Genomic DNA, 19,138 nt, shown 5'->3' on the forward strand with positions numbered 1-19,138 from the left:
AATAATTTGTTGAGTCATTTGAATTTTTATCATTCTTATGCTTGTCATAACTTTGAATACAATTCTATCTATTTCAAGTTCAATTTATTTGAGATTCAATTTATTTTCGAAAATTCAATTTATTCTTTTATGGATTAACATAATTTTGAAATAAGTTAAAGATTTCTGAATATCACTTTATGTTAATACTTTTAAAGGCATAAAATACAAAGATTCAAAAAGAATGGGGTATATTGGAGCAGTAGAAGAGACAGTTTGTTGTAGCAATCATTGCAAGTAAATGCACCAACAAAAATCTTTAAGCCCATGAATGATGTTTATTTCTTCCAGTAAGGTTGTTACAATGGATGTCACCGACAATAAGGTTGAGTCCATTAAAACTACTCATCAATTGTTCCAACTGATCATCATTCAGTTCTTGCACATCTGTTTTCAAAAGGCAATCTATGCATCATTGATACCAGAGAAAAGAGACAGGACAGTGATACCACCATGGAACATGTTTCTATATAGATCCTCGTGTATGGTTTTTAGGGAAACCTAGAAGTATTTCCACCTCATCAGATTCAAGTAGAACAAGTGTCGTAAACCCAATAGCATCTTCTGGAAATGTTCTTTGAGTTATCTGATCTGGTTTGATATGAACCCCAAAAAACCAATCATTGAATTTGGAAGATGAATATGCTCATAGTATCTTCTGGAAGTGTTCTTTGAGTTATCTAATCTGGTTTGGTATGAACCCTAAAAAAACCAATCATTGAATTTGGAAGATGAATGTGCTCATAGCATCTTCTGGAAGTGTTCTTTGAGTTATCTGATCTGGTTTGGTATGAACCCTAAAAACCAATCATTGAATTTGGAAGATGAATGTGCTCATAGCATCTTCTGGAAGTGTTCTTTGAGTTATCTGATCTGGTTTGGTAGGAACCACAGAACCAATCATTGGAATTAAAAGATGAACTGCATGATCGTCTTCATTAAGAAGCTTCTTTTCAAGCTTCCTCTGCTTATTCCTTTCCCAAAAATCATAGCCCAAGTTTCACCTTTTCTTGTAATTGGGATCATTACATAATGGCTTCCCATCTTTTACCGGAAGAAATGTGTCAGCAGCCTTAGCCATTTGAGCAGCACATATAAAATCTGTCAACTCTGCAATTGATGAATCGGGACCACATCTCTCCATGGCTATTGAAGCTTCAGCCTCTGAGAATCCCATTTTTGTCAAGTATAACAGTTTATTCTCCTCATCAGAATCAAAATTCAAGATTTCTCGGTATTAAAAGAACTATCGATATCTGTGAAATCATCTTGAAAGGTTACTTCATAATCAGATGAGTTGTTATCAGAATCAACATGTTGCATGAATGCAAGCTTTTCAAAAGCCTATACTATTGAGTTTTATTCTCAAGAGGTTTTGTGACATTATATCTACATCTACATTCGTCAAAGATGATAGATTCTTTGATTTGAAGAATAAAGATCTATTGGGTTTTACAATTGAAGAAATACTCAATTCACCAATCTGAAATCAAATAACTTAACATTCATGCATCATATTTAGGTGTTTGCAAAGATAGATGCATTTTCATTCATTTTCATCCATGTTGAATTTTTAACAGGAATTTCAAAGATTTTAGCAAAGATTTAAATCCATCATTCAATGGATCAACAGTGTCAGTTAGAGTTCATAATGAGAAGAACTCATCTGAAGAGAGAAGAAGAAGTTCATAATAAGAAGAATTTGTTCAACTTTTGCTTGAATTCATCATTTGATGGATCAGCTTTGCCAGAGAAAGTTCATAATGAGAAGAACTCATCTGAAGAGAGAAGAAGAAGTTCATAATAAGAAGAACTTGTTCAACTTTTGCTTGAATTCATCATTTGATGGATCAGCTTTGCCAGAGAAAGTTCATAATGAGAAGAACTCATCTGAAGAAGGAAGAAAAAGTTCATAATGAGAAGAATTTGTTCAACCTTTTGCTAAAATCCATCATTCAATGGATCAGTTTTTCCAGTTCGAGTTCATAATGAGAAGAACTCATCTGAAGAAAAAGTTCATAATAAGAAGAACTTGTTCAACTTTTGCTTGAATTCATCATTTGATGGATCAGCTTTGCCAGAGAAAGTTTATAATGAGAAGAACTCATCTGAAGAAGGAAGAAGAAGTTCATAATGAGAAGAACTTGTTTAACCCTTTGTTCAAATTCATCACTTAATGGATAAACCTTTACAGAGAAAGTTCATAATGAGAAGAACTCATCTGAAGAAGAGAAAGTTCATAATAAGAGCTTATTCAACCTTTTGAATGACTCTATCACAGAAGGAAAGAGGTCAACATCATCCCCAGTGGAAAGTTCATAATGAGAAGAACTCATCTGAAGAAAAAGAAGAAATTATTCGACATTGCTATTATAATCAAGTGAAGTCAAATGAATAATTTTTTTTTATCTTTTCGTCTTTGCCCTATTCTTGTTAATACAAGAATGAGCAAAGAGGGGCAGCTGAAGATACTAATTTTTTTACTCATTTTATTATTATTATTATTATTATAATAATTATTATTATAATTATTATATATATTATTATTATTAAAAATAATTACAAAACCCGGAGCCCAATAATCAGGCCCATATTACAAGCCCAAACCAGATAAAAACCTTAAAACATTTAGGGTTTCAGTTAGGGTTTTCTAACCCTAGCCCCGTGCGCCGCCGCCTCAAGGGTTTCCAGCCGCCTCTGAAGCCATTCCAGCTGCCGCCGCCTCCAGAAGTCCTCAGCCACCGCCGTTGGTTCCAGAAGGCCACACGTCCGCTGCCTACGCTCCACCAATGCCACGAAGCCACCCCGAAGAAGCCTCCAGAAGCTTTGCTGCCACAACCCCGACCGTTCACGTCGCCTCTATGGTGAGTCACCAGCATAGCTTTGGTGACTCACCGAACTTTTCACCCTTCAGACCGGTCCGATGGCCACACCGGTGATGGCTATAAAGCCATCACCCCATCTGCGAACAGAAAAGAAGGAGAACACAGAGCCAGAGAGATCAAAAACCGAAAGCAAAAATACCAAAAAAGAGACCAAATCACAATAACCAGCAACCAAAAACAAAAAGAAAAGGGAGGAGAAAAGCTTACCGAGGAAGCTACGACCACCATACCTCTTCAAACGTCACCAAAACCTTCGAAAAACCGAAGGTATTTTTCTTAGATTTGCTCCGATCGGGAGCCGTTTAGAAGAAAAAACCATCGGAACCATCATTAGGACGGTCCGATCTATATTTTAGTATAAAAAAAATTTCCGACCACCGAAGGCGGTGGCTGGCGGTGGAAGAACGCCAGCGGACGGCTGCCGGCCGAGTAGCTTCTCTCTGTTTTAGAGAGAAGCGAGAGAAAATTCTCTCTCTCAGAGAAGAGAGAGAGAGAGGGAAAAAACGAGAAATGAAGCTGGCCCTTCAGGCCAGCCGATTTTGGCTATTTGTGTAATTTTTTAATTGTTAAATCCCGTCCACCATCCCTCAAATATGTAAACTTTACATTTTAGTCACTAAATCAATTTATAATCCTTTTAATTTGGTTCTTTAATTTCAATTTTATTTATTTTAGTCCTTTATATTAAAATAATATATATAGGGTAAATAACAGATTTAATCCCTTAATTTTAATAATTAATATTTTAATCCCGATATTATATTTTTAATTTATTTTAATCTGATATTCGAATTTTAGATAAGTTTTATTTTAGTCACTAAATTAATAAATAAGAAAATAACATGTTTAATCCCTATAATTTTGATTAATTATGAATTAGATATTTAATTTTAATTTTACTATAATTTAGTCACCAATTTTAAATATTTTCATATAGTTCTAATTGTATTTTTATTGTTTTAATTTTACTTGTTTATATATTTAAATATTTTATGTAGTCATAAATATATATATAATAAATAATAATTTATTTTTTTCAATAAATTATTTTAATATTTATTTTTCAATATCGAAGAAAAAGGCAGTCTTAATACAACTGGATGTCCTATTCTGGTATTTTAAAATTAAATATTATAAAAAATTATTATTTAATTTTATTCAAATTAATATTTATTAATATCAAAGAAAAGAGCTATCTTAAGGCACCTAGAAGTCCTTTTCCGATATTTTTAAATATTTTTTATATAATTTTGAAATAATAGAATTATAAATTAAATATATTTTGAATTTTTAAATTTTTAATAATAGAGACAATTTATAATTAAAAAGTACCAATTTTGGGCGTTGTAGGGGTGTTAATCATTCCCTAAACGTAACCGACCACGAATCCCTTTTTATTATTAAAAAGAACGAATTTTTGGTTATAAATGCAGATCAGTTCATTTTTTAATTGATGTTTTCTTAAAACTCTTTTAAAAAATAATTTTTAGGTATTCGACCTACCTGACCCAAAAAGCCGATGGCGACTCCCAAATTATTTTCAAAACCATTTATTCACATCAATTTTCCCGCCAAATAAATTTTTCGTGCCCGTACGAAAACCGGTTACGACACTAGGCAATTGTTGCAAACCTGAGACTAGAGGCACTACTTTGAAACAAAGGATGTGCTCCGATTTTGGAAGAACAAACACCGTGTCGCTGTGAGACCCAGATAACACAAAACTTTGAGAATCTGCCAATGAAAACTTAACCTCCTGAAGTAACTAGGTTTGGTTACGGATTTTAACACGGTACATGAAGGGATCTCCAAGGATGGCATAAGGAGGACCTTCCAAAGTCACAATAATCAGCGATGACTCTACACGTACATCGGGAAGTTCGTGTTTAGTAACAACCTTGGAATCAATCACAGTCAAATCTTCAATTCCGCAATGCCTCTTCCATTTTAGATACACCGTCCCCAGTCTAAGCTTCGAGGAATAAAGATTTGGAATAACATTGAAAACTTTCTTGAATTCTTCTCCAGGCACAAGAACCACATTGCCAATATCTTCGTTCCCATGTTGGATGGAACATGACTTTTCAGTTGCACCATCAACTTTAATAGCCATCGACAGTAGCAGCAATGTGACCTCAGAGCAGTTCTTAGCACTAACAACAAGTACAGTTGATTCATGCAGGGCTAGTGATGAAAACTGATTGGAATCAGGGGCCGGCTTGATCTTTGAAAGCAACAAGGAATCCCTGAGGAAAGGCAGCATAAAATGTTGGCTAATTAAAACAGCCTCCTTCCCTTCGATTTGCAACATCTTGTGAACATTGACTTTTTGTGCATTCAACTCATAAGAAATTGGGGAGTAGCCCAATGATACAAAGAACATAACTGGTTTGGGTCAGTGCCACATGACTTCTAGTTTGCAGGACCATGATTCTCCAATCTTTAGAAACGGAACAGAAACCAATCCAAAAGATTGTTGAATTTTCATGATTTTATCAGAGCCCTTTTGAGATTCCTCTTCCCGCTCTGGTCCAACAACGCCAAGAAGCTCAACATGATGAGTGTCCAATGAAATAGGCTCAGGTTCCCTAGGACTAAACAGGCCACCTGCTCTCACATCCACAAGGTTTATCTTCATTTCACCAGCGTAGATGGCATGGCCCCTGGAGGCTATGGTAACTGGTACCAGAAATCTCTCTCCAACTAATGCAGGGCCATAAGCACCAAGAAGAACATCCACTTGCGGGTCAGGCTCTTCAACCTGAGCAGACTTCCGGCCAGAGAATGATAGTGCAGGATCTTTTGTGGGGAAAGTTTCCACATGGTTTTCAAACTTCCAAAGAGGTAAATCATCCATTGAAGCAGGACTTTCAGCTCTGCAGCAGATCGTGATGTGAGGTCCCATTTTTGCAATAATAGATACGCATTCAAGCTTTCCACTTTGTTCTGAAAATTTTGAACGTTGTATTAATGAACAGTAGGTGGATAAATTGAAGGAAACCATGATGCTAATCGTAATATATAATTTACAGTAGAAGAGAATGCATGTGAAAAGAAGACATCAGATCCCATATGGTTTTGGCTAAAAATAAGAACCATCAGGGACTTGAAGTTAAATATTACTTTAGCCTTTGAATCTATAGGGAGAAATCAAGATTCGCAACCCTTCTGATTCAACTTTGAAGAAAGCAAAACTAAAAGCCCAGGCAAGAAAAGAGGAAACAAGTTATTGTCAATCTGATGCAACCCTTATTTGCTATCTATGGCGCAGCATTAGTGATTTCACATAGTTCTTGGTTGATCAAATCCAAGGTTCATTAGTTGAAAGCTAAAAAGGCCACTTACAATCAACAATTTAATAATGTATTAATGACCTTAGGTTAGGTCCAAACGTGTAGCTACAACGTTGTAACAAACTCATTGCAAAGTAGTCAGGCTAATATTAAGCAACAGCATGTAAAAAAAACCAATCAGAGTTACGGGAGAAATTATTTTTCTCTTATTTGCATAGTTAAGGACTGCCTAGTTGAAATGACTATGTTATCAATGTGGATGAAGTCCTAGGTCTTTATTAGATGAACCTAATGTATGGTGAAAACAACAAATGCATAAAAAAAGGGACATACCAGATTTGATGTCATAAGTCATCCGCAGCCATTTGTTTGTAACAAGTGCTAAAGAAGGGGCACTCTCCATTCGATGATCATGTTGCTCACTTTTCACTGCTTCTAATGGACTTTTTGGGCATTCATGATGATAAAATTACATTGAGATTGATTAAATTGGACTTCCAACTGATCAATCTCGAAGGAAAGGGGTAAAGGTGATAGAAGTGATATTGTAATCGAGGAGGAGACACCAGACTTAAGTATCTTTTCATGAAAAGCCACTGAAGCAAGAAGTACAGATCTGAGTGGACTAACGAGATCAATCTCAAGATGAAGGGTATTATCTCCGGTTACTTTGAGATCAAGTCCATTGAGGGTTTCTGGTCTAGATTCTCCACTTATGAATGCAAAAATTTCTGTGTATCAGTTCTCTCTGTTCAAGACTTGCAGGTCCTCCCGGACCGCATTTGGAGGACTGGATGCTATAGGCCATAGATACTGGCAATGCAGCCATTTGAAGAGAGAACTCTACGAACTCTTTTACTGAACCTTGTTTCCTTGAGCATTCTCTCAAGTAACCCAAAACTTCCCACAACAAAGTAACCCATCCTTCTTGCCTACATAGATTTGCAACCCCATCAAAAAACTGTTTTGCATTCCTGAAATCACCCAAAGAAAAATTTTCTCTGGAGATCTGAAAGGCATAAAGTGATCCCATTCTCTGAAATTTACGATTACTGTGCATTTCATTACACTTTTTGAGTAAGGCAATAATTTCAAAGGAATCCTGAAACCCTTTCCCCTCGGCAATCACGTAACGCGTGTATTCATCATCGGTAATGCTGCACAGTCAGATGAGAAGAAAAATCCGAACATTTAGTATAAGGAAAATGGTACATACATATCAAATAAGACTCTCAGTTAAAATTTCCAAGACTTACGGCTGTATAGCTGAATCATCCCCTTGCTCAAGTAGCCGACCAAACTGACCAATATAAACTGATGGTACCACAGATTCAGCACTTCCATCATCATACTCATTAAAAGTTTCTGAATTTGACACTGCCAACTCCAGAGCAGATCTCTTTTCCTTCATGTATTGAGCTGCTGACTGTTGCAAGATGAATGCTATGATTCAGATAAGGAAAATAATCTAAGAGAACTCTGAATGCATGCTCAATCTCACAAAAGCAAGCAAAAAAAAAAAAAACTAGCAAGAGAATAGTAAAACCAAGGTATATAACATATATTAGCCTATACCTAACCGTAGCCCCAAGAAACAATGTATGGGTACAGACCTGATAGTAATAAGCTGGATGGAATTCCCATTCATTTAGAGGTTGGTTGGCAGTGCCTAATGGCTGAGAAGAAGCACTAGGAAGAGTAGCAGAGCTCGAGTCAAGCAACTCAGCGAAAACCAAAAACTGCCTGCTGAGCCATTCCCAGTGAAGAAAAATGACTTCTGGAGGTGCATCAAGGGTCTTGTAGGATTCAATGTGCTGGCGGAACCATGCAACTGCTTCGTTGAGCTTTCCACCATGCAACAACAAAGTGCAAATCTTGAAATGCAAGTGTTAAGCAGCAGTTTTGACTCAAATAACTGTTGTATGGGAGGCAATCTTGTTAAGGTAGCAACCATCTGCATATGTATATCATAGCATAACCATAGATGGTCAAAGACTGAAACTTAAAATTGTAAAAATGAAAAGAGAGGATGATTAGGGAAAACAACCCCAAGCAGAGCATGATAGGCATCCTCATAGAACCTCAAGGCTTCAGCCCAGTCTCGTTGGAACTCTGCATATACAGCAACCTACCCATTTTGTGAACCAATGAGCCAATACATATGGGATTAATAATAATGAAAAGTTAGTTATTCTTTAATTAGCATTATTACTTTGAAACAGTAGTGAACTTGGAGGTCGGGAGTGGAGAAGTTCTTCTTTTCAATGCGAGCTTTAATCCTTCGACCTTCGTCTTTGTAAAATGTAGCTCCTAGTTCGGAAAACCTAGCACTCAACCTGATAGAAATTACAACGTACGGGATATATATGTATATCGTACAATTTATATAGAAATTATTTCAGCAAAAGGAAAAAAATGGAGCACCTTTGAAGAGAATTATCGAGTTGAGAAGGATCCGGGTTATAGAGGAGAAGAGACTTGGAATCAACCTCTGCTCGCTTCCCTAAGGCAAGGAGACGATCTTCACTAATGTCCTCCGATTTGCCCACCACCGCGAGCAGCAATTTGGTGTTCCTTGGACGAATAGAGGCTTTTAGATCATCCAGATCGGAGCAGACTTGGACCCATTGTGCAGGGTCACCGGAAACATGATCCCAGGAAAAGAAGGCCGCCACAACGGCGGGGATCTTGGTCCGGTGCTTGGCCAACCAATCCCTTTTCAAGAATCCGGTCGGTGGAGAGTAGGAAGAGGAGGAGCGTTGGAGGAGATGGGTGAGCTGGGCGAATTCGGGCAAGGCGAGGGTGTTGATAGGAGGTTGCTGGGAGAGGAGATGGGTGATTATCGCACCATGCTGCTCTGAGCATCCTACCAACGCTACCAGCGCCACTGGTGGACTCCTCAATTCTTCTGGATACTCTTCCATTTACTTCACGGATTGTCCACTTCTCTCTCTCTCTCTCTCCTCTGCACTTCCAATTCCTTTATACTTTCTTCTTTGTATTTGTACGCTGTCAATTCCTTTTTCTTTCTTTTTTTATCTTGATCATAACAGAATAGAAGACGATGGATCAATTTCATTATCTAATTTTGGGATTCTCTTCCTTCGGATAAAACAAAATGGGCTTCTCTTCCCCCACACATACCGATCCCCATCTTTTCACAACGGTTCGACATCTTTTATCATTAAGATTTTAATTGAGACGAAAGCTGAAACGGTGTTCAACTGATGAGGCAGCTCCATTGGTGCCCGTCATCACGATGGAGTTTCATAACACTCTTCAAGGCCAGAACTGTGGATGCTTACATGAGCAAATCCAAGGGGGGATTCCATACAAGTGATAAGTTACACCCACAACCATAATCATCATCGAGCAGAAATGGAAGCCAACTTTGATGTCGCTTTGTAATAACAGCACTGTTATCATTGGTGAAACCTGCTAGACTGGAAGGTACAAACACTAGGCAAGTAAAGGTCAGTCTTTTGGAGGGGAATGATGCTGACGAATTACAGATTAGAGCTTTGTTCGAAGAAATGGATCTTTTTGTCTACCATTAATAATATAAGTGAGTTAAATTAGATGATGAAAGGGTACTAACATGATCAAATAATATCAATTTAATTGTTTAAATATGTTACATTAATCTTCTACTAATCGAATAAATAAATAATAACAGTTAATATTCGAGTGATTGATTTATTACGAAAATAATAATATTAATAAATGTTTTATTACTTTCAAAAATTTGATGATCAAAATGAATATTTATGTAATTACTCTTTATATTATAAAATATTTTAGTTATTTGTTTTGAATAATTTAAGATATTTATAATATTTTTAACCATAAACAACGTGTTTATGTATATTGCAATTACAACCATTTGAATCTAAAATTTGAAAGAATTTGTTTTTGAACAATGTAAAAGAAAATTTTCATTTCAAACATCATTTAATAAATTTATTTTAGTTATTTTTTATGCCGCTGTTTTGCATAAAATTGCAAGTTATAAATATATCTTGCAGTATATTTTGGTGTCACATATAGGGTATGTATGTACCTGAGCCTGTAATAATTTTATCGAATTTTAGGTTAACTAAAATCCTTTTTTATTACTAATTACTCTACTTCTAAACTTTAATCGTTTTCTTTTTACTCTTTCTTTTTTTTTCTTTATAATTTATGTTAATTTTATTGATTAATTTATTTTTTTTAATTTTATTTAATCGACAGCGACACGATTTTAATGTTGGTTGCCGCATGTCGATTATATATTTTTTTAATAATAATTATTATGTCTTTGTGATAAGTTCTCTGTCATTGTGACACGTTTTTCTCTACCTTTTAGTAGCTTATGATTTTTTACTGTTATTTCGTTTATCTTTTTTTCTTAGGATTGGATTTGACTTCACAATGATAGATCAAAATGATGATTATTTGTTATAATGATGATTTTCCCTACTTTGGATTCTTAGATTGATTTTTTATACGTTTTTTACGTTCGTTGATAGTTTTTTCACGTCGTTTGACTATGATTTACGATTTGTTGGTGACCTTCAGTATCTTCATCCATTTTATGGTTCGTTTGTCGATACATTCAGATTTATTCATATTTTATTTTGTTCGAGCTTTTTAGTTAGTTTTTTTAACATTTTCCTTTATTGGTCCTTAACGAAGTATGTGATTAATTTTTGTGTCAATAATTATAAAAATATCTTAATTATAATTTTATTTATGTTATATTTATACATTTTTATTGTAATTATAAATATTTTTTATTTTAATAAAATTAGCGGATTTTTATAAGGAAAAAAATTACCTTAGCCGTAGTCGTCAACCAAAACAGCACACTCTTTGTGTTGAACTACTCTTCTGCAATACGTTCCAACGAGCCTTCCAAATTTCTCGTCTCAGAAAATAAAAAGTTTCCCAAGAAAAAAAAACTATGCCTACTGATGATGACAGTAATAATATCAGTCCAATTGCCGGTGGTGCAGATTTCTCCTCCTCCGACAATCCCTCGCCGTCATAACTCCCACCGGCGGCTGTTCCCGTCCCTCTGACTTGGCCCCCCGATGGCCAGCTCAGCCTTGACTGGATCCAGCACATGATATTGGCGTTCGACTGGAGTTCAAAAAATCTGCCCCCCTCCTCCTTCCTCTCGGTGTTTCCAGTTCCAGTTTTCGACGCCCTAGTTCTTACAGCTTCTAAGATCCTCCACAAAGAACCCAATTGCCTCCGAATCGAGACTCCCGACACCGATTCAACGGTTGTGGTGGTCGGCGATCTTCATGGGCAATTGCATGATCTTCTTTTCCTCTTCCGAGATGCTGGATTTCCTTCTGAAAATCGGATCTTTGTCTTCGATGAGGATTATGTTGACAGAGGAGCTTGGGGTCTTGAGACTTTCTTGCTCCTGCTAGCCTGGAAGGTAATTCCAATTTTTAAACATTCTTCATAAAGAATTCACCTTTACAACACTTGTTTTACTAGTATTTATGTGTACCATCTTTCAGAAGCTGCTTGTAAAATGATTGTGACACTTCAACTAGAACATTAACATAGCTTCTTAAAACTTTTGATTATGGATCTCACCATAGTTTATACATTATCAGCTGGGATGAGCATACCGATTTTGATGTTTGCTGTGATTTGTTTATTTGTGGAACTGAATTCTATCTGCCGTTTTGATAAGAAACTTTTGACAATATATCACATTCTTCTAGGTTTTCATGCCTCATAGAGTGTATCTTCTTCGTGGAAATCATGAATCCAAGTACTGTACCTCTACTTATGGATTTGAGAAGGAAGTTTTGGCAAAGTATGGGGATAAAGGTAAGCATGTGTATCGCAAATGTTTGGGATGCTTTGAAGGACTTCCTTTGGCCTCTATAATCGCTGAGCGTGTATATACTGCTCATGGGGGGGCTTTTCCGCAGCATTACCGTCACTCCTTCCAAAAGGACGAAAGGGAAGAAGAACCGTAGGATAAATCTTGTTCCTGAAACCAACGCCTTATGTCTTGGTTCTTTGGAGGAGTTATCTAAAGCACGAAGATCAGTCCTTGATCCTCCTTGGGAAGGACAGAATTTGATTCCTGGTGATGTGCTATGGTCAGATCCATCAACGAAACCTGGTCTTTCCCCTAATGAGGGGAGAGGTATTGGCTTGTTATGGGGCCCTGACTGCACAGAGGAGTTTTTAAAGAAGTTCAAACTAAAGTTATTATCATAATTACACTTTCACATACATTTTTTTATTAAAATCATTTCTGTCGTCGTTAAATTTAACCGTTGATTTGATAATTGTGTAATTAAATTATTTTGTCTCCACTCTTCACCATTAGAAGGGACATTAAGCTGTCTGATATTTGGTTAGTATTTTTTTAGAAGGTAGCTCTGTTATTTCTCTCTGTAAACATGCTATGTCCCTAGTTGTACATTTATTAAGAGAAGGGTATGCTATCATTCCTGTAGAAGATGTTCTTAGGTGCTTCCCATCCTTTAACATCATGCATTCAATCTGCAATTTAGTGTTAGAGGAAACTACTTGAATTGATCAACTGTGGTCGTTGGTTTTCAAATTGAAGGCTGTGAAATGGAACAAAATGCAGTTCAGGTTGGACAAGCGACTTTTCATGTCAAGCCTGTGGTAGTTCATGGAATTTTACCTATAAATTAGGTCTTGACCCCAATATACTAGTATGTAGAAGAGGAGTTGGGCAGTTATGGTATGAGTTGAACAATTTTGAAGGACCATCTTATACAAAATTTTGGCCTAGATTTGAATCTAAACCTGGAATGGAATGTATTGGCTAAATGATAAACTAGATTTTCTGGTTGAGTATTTCATGTCTATGCTATATGCAGGAAGATAATAATTATTATTAGTCTGCATCACGATGTGACTAGAACATGCGTATTCTATTATACTGTTAGGGGAATAAGTTGTTAGGGCTTAGCTGTCAAAACTTGCACTTCAGTTGCAAGTGTGGAGAGAGCTAGTAAGAGAATATCTTGATGCTGTAATCTAAATTTTACACTAATTTCTGGTTAAACATTGTCATTCTTTTTGGTGCAATAAACTTGCTGTAATTAATATTTATTTTTAATTGTTTGACTTAAATTAAGTCATGTTATAGTGTTTCATTTATTTTATAATTGCATATTATTCATTATAGCTATTAATTTTATGAGCTAGCTCTTCTTTAGAGATGCAAAATATTTAAAATGTGGTTGGTTTTGGGTGCAATTGCCTCAGCTAATTATCAGATCACATGAAGGACCTGATGCAAGAGAAAAGAGGCTTGTTCTTTCAGGAATGGATGAAGGATACACCATTGACCATGATGTGGAATCAGGGAAACTGATAACCGTGTTTATTGCTCCGGACTACCCACAATTTCAGGTATCTTTGTCATCTCCAGTGGTTTACTTGTCATCCCTTAAGATTTAAATGCATTTCAACAGAGTAATCAACATTAAAAAGAGCATATTTCTGCCATTGTGTGCTATTTAGGAGATTTGTAGATCATTAAGAGCAAGGTCCTTCAGCACTATATCACCTTTAGCATATGCTTATGTTCTGTTGCTTCTCCCATTCTTCAAAACTACTCGGTTATTTGTTCCTGGCTTGTCATATCTCAACTTCATCTTTTCGTTGACGGTGGTGCTAATTGTCTAACATTGAGTTCCAGCATTTATCAAAGAGTCATTGTTGTCATTATGATATTTTACTTAAATGTGCTACCATGAATTAGTGGATTTACAATAAATTAATCATGTCTTATCCATTATATTTATCTTGTCTGCCAATAGGGGTGTGGAATTCAGCTACTTGCATAGCTCATACAAACATCACTCATGGTCACGGATAACGGTAACATCAATAAATGTGACACATTACAGATAACTGTGAACGATCCAGGGTTAGCATATAAGTGTGTGTATCTATTTTATATCAGTGTTAAAGGAAACCTAAGAGAAATATTTGCTGTGGGAATGCCATATGCTTGGTATATCTCGTATCTGCACGAATTTGGCTCATATATTCTTTCTACAATACAGGCAACAGAAGAGAGATACAATAACAAAGGAGCATATGTTGTATTTAAACCCCCAAACTTTGATAGCCCCTAATTCCATAGTTTTGAAGCAATTACTCCAAGACCCAAGGTATCGAACTGGCTTCAATAAAATGTAAATTACCACCAATAATATGCAGTTAAAGCATATGCTGATCCAAAAGACCTTAAAGATCAAAATTTTCTTGTATTAGTGGGTATAGATTTGGTAGTCGATTGCAAGGATAAGCTAACCTTCAGATGTGCAGGTGAATCCATACTATGACTTTGAGGAGGTGATGGATTCCGATGAAGACTTGGACTTGGCGTCAATGGCACCTGACTTGTAATGTCCAGGATCTACACTCTTTTCACAATCATTATTTAGAGAGTTGTACATGGTATTAATGGATTTTCATTAATATATGGTGTTATTTAATGATGATGATGATGGTTTGGTATCAAGAAGCATGTTATTTTCATCATTTTGAAACTGTTTGTATTGCTATAGGTTTTAAAAGAAACCTAACCTTTTCTGACTAGTTCTTTCTGAAATTACAGTGCTGAAATATGATTATTTTAGGTTAAATGGCAGAGTAAATAAGTCGACAGAGTGTACGATGGTGTTCGTACTCTTAGCAGCAGTTGTATAGTTTTTGTTGTAGAGTTGATTAAGTTATTATTATTAGGGTAAACTACACATGTAGTACTTAAACTATTAGTTTTGATCCGTTTAGCATCTAAACTTTCAATTTTTTCAAAATCATATTTAATGTTTAATTTTTGTTTTATTTTAATTTTCAGCCATTAAAAACTTAACGTATTTAGTACTTAAACTATCAGTTTGGGTCCATTTGAGTATATAACCTTTTATTTTCCCCCAAAATTAACATTAAATTTTGAACATATGTATTAAAATGAATAAATAAATAAATTTTTTGGTATGATTTTAAAAAAATTTAAAGTTTAAGTACTCAAATGAATCAAAGTTGATGGTTTAGATACTAAATGTGTAATTTACCCTTATTATTATTATTATTTTGTACATATTTAGCAATTAGCGTGATACAACTTGTACCTCTTAATACAAACCAAATTATGCTAGTTTGGTAAAGCTTTCTAAAAGTATTTTTAGCTAAAAATTTCATTTTGATATCAATGTCAAACGGGTAAAAAATGAAAATAATTTGCAGTGAAAACAGTGATTTCAAACCAACAACAAAAATTATGATTTCTAGTTTTTTAAGTTTTAACTTTACGTTTGGAAGTAAGTTATAATTGTAAAAAGGGTATATAAGGCCCTTGTACTTGTCCAAAAGAACCAATGTGGCCCTCGACATTTTTTTGCACTCAATATGACCCTCAAATTTATAAAAATAACCCAAAGTGGCCCTTTGACCTAGAGTTTCCATCGTTGATTGTTATGGTGCTGATCTGGTTATCCACGGTGCTGATGTGGTTATCCACAGTGCTGACATGGTAATTCATAGTGGCTAGTGACGTGGTTGATGGTCTAATTTTTTTTAAGTTTAAGGGTCACATTGATTTTTTTTTTCAAAAGTTTAAGGGCTTATTTGATTTTTAAAAAAAATAAAAATATATTAAATTCAAAATACAAAAATATTCAAAAACTTAAATATAATAATATCAAAAATAAAAATTAAATTACTAAAAAATTAAAATATATATATATATATAATTTTATTTTAAAAATTAAAATAAAATAAAACTCATATAATAATTTGCCTCTAAATTTTAATGTGAATTTTATTTTATTTTTATCTTGTTGAGATATATTTGTTATTTCTTGATTTTTTTTAAAATAAATATTGTAGTGACAAAAAGAAGAAGAAAAAAACCTCGAACACGTGAAATTCATATCTACCTTGACTTTATAAATTTGTATCTAATAGAAATTAGCGGCATAAGTCGATATTCTCACTTTTTCATAAGATCAAGTTTAGGTGAAGTTTGCTTCCCTATATCATGTTATATTCATTAAAAATATTCCTCTTAATCAGATAACTATTGTTTATTTTTAAATTATATAGTTTCATGATAATTTATAAATAATTTTAATTTCATAATTTTTTAATCTTATTTTTGTAAGAATTTATAATATTTATTTAATTCATTTTTATAAAAATTTAATGAAATAAAATTTAAAAAAACATTTAGATTTTAATATAATCCAATGTATATATATAAAATAAAATTTGTGCAGGAAGAAAGAATTTAGATTTATATAAATAAAAGTCAAGTTATAAAAAAGTAATAATATATATTTTAAATTTTTGAATAATTTAATTTAATTTTTTGTATTATTATATTTAAGTTTTTGAATATTTTTATATTTTAATTTAAAACATTTTTTATTTTTTTTAAAAATCAAATAAGTCCTTAAACTTAAAAAATCAATTTGGCCCTCGAGCTTGAATAAAACAAATTTAGTCAATCTGCCACATCATTAGCCACGTCACCAACCACTGTGGAATACCATGTCAACGACGAAAACCATTGGTTAAAATATTGGGTTCTTTATAACACCATAATATATATCTCGAATTACAAACCATAGATGTCACATTAGCTTGACAAACATTCACTGAGAAAATACTTAAAATTTTGTTTCGTTTTTAAACATAATATATATATATATATATGTATATATTCTACTCATGCATAAATACTGATAAAACTAATCTAGACAAAATAAATTGGTCTCGTTTACTATTATGTACCATTTAAAAATAAATCTGATAAATAAAGCTACTGACATAATTATACATGCAACTAAAAGTCAAAAAGTAACATCATAGATGTGTTACTGATATTGATGATATATATTACTTCCAAAAAATGCTCGGGAGGATCCTCACTACTCGTCCTTATCTCTATTAGACCCTACGCATGAAAATCAACAAGCGCTAAGTATAACTTAGTGAGTCAGTAATAAGCTAAGATGAGATAAAACATAAAAATGTCATAAATATAACCAAAATAACTTAAATAAATTATTAAACTTTCAAACCAACTTATTCAAGCCAATATCTTCATCGTAACATGAAATTCATCTCATTTCATGATTTCATAAAGACCGTGACAAATAATAATATCTGATAAAATAACCATATCTTACTTTCTGATAACTTGACATAATTCATAACTTTCGTATTCATTTCAATAGCCCAATGCATATTTATGAGAACACAAGGTACGCGAGTAGAACACAAGGTGCACACTAGGCACATCACGATGCCAATCTTAATTGAAACATATAATGCACTTCAAGTGCAATCGTAACATAAGCACCAACGGTGCAAATCATTATGTACACAAATGTAACATAACTTAATTGATAACTGGAAAATACTCAACTTAATGGCATGCCAAATGTACCTACGACTCTCAATGAAACATACAATATGCTTATCTATCATAATAGAATCATTAATTAATCAACATTTGAAAATCATAAGCCTTTAAATTCATCATCATAAAAATCGTAATTGGGCAGATCATACCATAAATCGTTCATAAAACTTATTGAAATTGAAAATATTTTGGAAATCATCCATAATTAAAATTTATAAACCATACTTGAAAATAAAATGAGGTTGACTTATCGCGAGTCGTCTCCGATCATAATAATTAAATAAATAAATTGCACTCTCCTTTGTCTCACTAATGAACCTTTATATGCTAATTCTTTACTCGCGTGCTTTATCTTTTCCTTTCGGATTGTTTGGATCGCTAGGTTTATCGTGATTTGATAACGTCATATAATAACATAAAATATTCAACTATATGTTAGTATCGAACTAACATAATCTAAATTTAATAATGCACAAGTCTATAAAAATAAAATCGATACTAAGTCGATATCAATTAAATCATATTTCCAACATACTTCAATCTTCCCAAAATGATTATTTGATTCCACAAATACTTAATTTCATCACAATTCCTTCAACTTGTATCAACTTCATAATGAAGTCACAAATTTTGAATTCTTTCTAGAATTCACCTTAATTTATCCATTAAATTCATAATAGCCCTTCACTATTATGATCTTGTCACATTAATTACATAAAATTTCAAGCACCTTAATAAAATATTTAAATCAACACTTAAACATTCAAAAGCTTGCAATTTAAACCCAAAGTTTCTTAAACTTTTTTTTTAAAATTCAACGTCCAATCTCTATAAACTTACAATTAAATCCCAACTTAATAATTAAACTAAAAAATCAACATACTACTAAAATTTACAAAATTATTCTAATTTAATCAAATGGTACTTTCACATTTAAAAACTTGCAATCAAGTCCCTATATTTTTAGGACCATTTTAATTCTACCCCTAAATTTTACCAAATTTACAATTTGGTTCCAAACAACTTTTCAACTATAATTTCCAGCATTCATATACTAAAAATTAATATTGAACACCCCACATACCACATTCTTGCAATAATATCCCACAATTCTCAAAACTTGCAAATTAGCTCTTTTTTCTTTTTTAAGCTTCCAAATTGATCTCCAAGTTAGATAAAACACTTCTAATATCATACAAGACAATAGAAATTATTTCAAAAAAATTCCCTAAATTTTCGTAAAGGCCGAACCTATATTGTAATACCCCAAACATCGAGTCAGTGACTGAAAAGTAAGGATTTACAATTTGGTGGTTTAATTTGAATAAATTGAAAAGTTCAAGGACTGATTTTAGAATTTGTGTCTAGGACTTAATATCAAGGATTGAAGAATGGAAGGGCAAAGAGGTCTTTTAGCATGAATGAATTAAAATTCATTTTTTAAAGATATTTAACATGTGAGGTTTAGAGAAAGGGAAAGAAAA

General features: G+C 33.6%; 2 pseudogenes; one reads left to right on the forward strand and one right to left on the reverse strand.

Moving 5' to 3' along the window:
- Positions 1–4,498: 4,498 nt before the first annotated feature.
- LOC120200926 lies at positions 4,499–9,430 on the reverse strand (annotated as a pseudogene).
- Positions 9,431–11,122: 1,692 nt separating this feature from the next.
- LOC120200927 lies at positions 11,123–14,725 on the forward strand (annotated as a pseudogene).
- The last annotated feature ends 4,413 nt before the right edge of the window (positions 14,726–19,138 follow it).

The sequence above is a fragment of the Hibiscus syriacus genome, unplaced genomic scaffold (genome assembly GCF_006381635.1).
Source record: "Hibiscus syriacus cultivar Baekdansim isolate YM2019G1 unplaced genomic scaffold, ASM638163v2 tig00006663_pilon, whole genome shotgun sequence".
In the NCBI taxonomy this organism is placed as follows: domain Eukaryota; kingdom Viridiplantae; phylum Streptophyta; class Magnoliopsida; order Malvales; family Malvaceae; genus Hibiscus; species Hibiscus syriacus.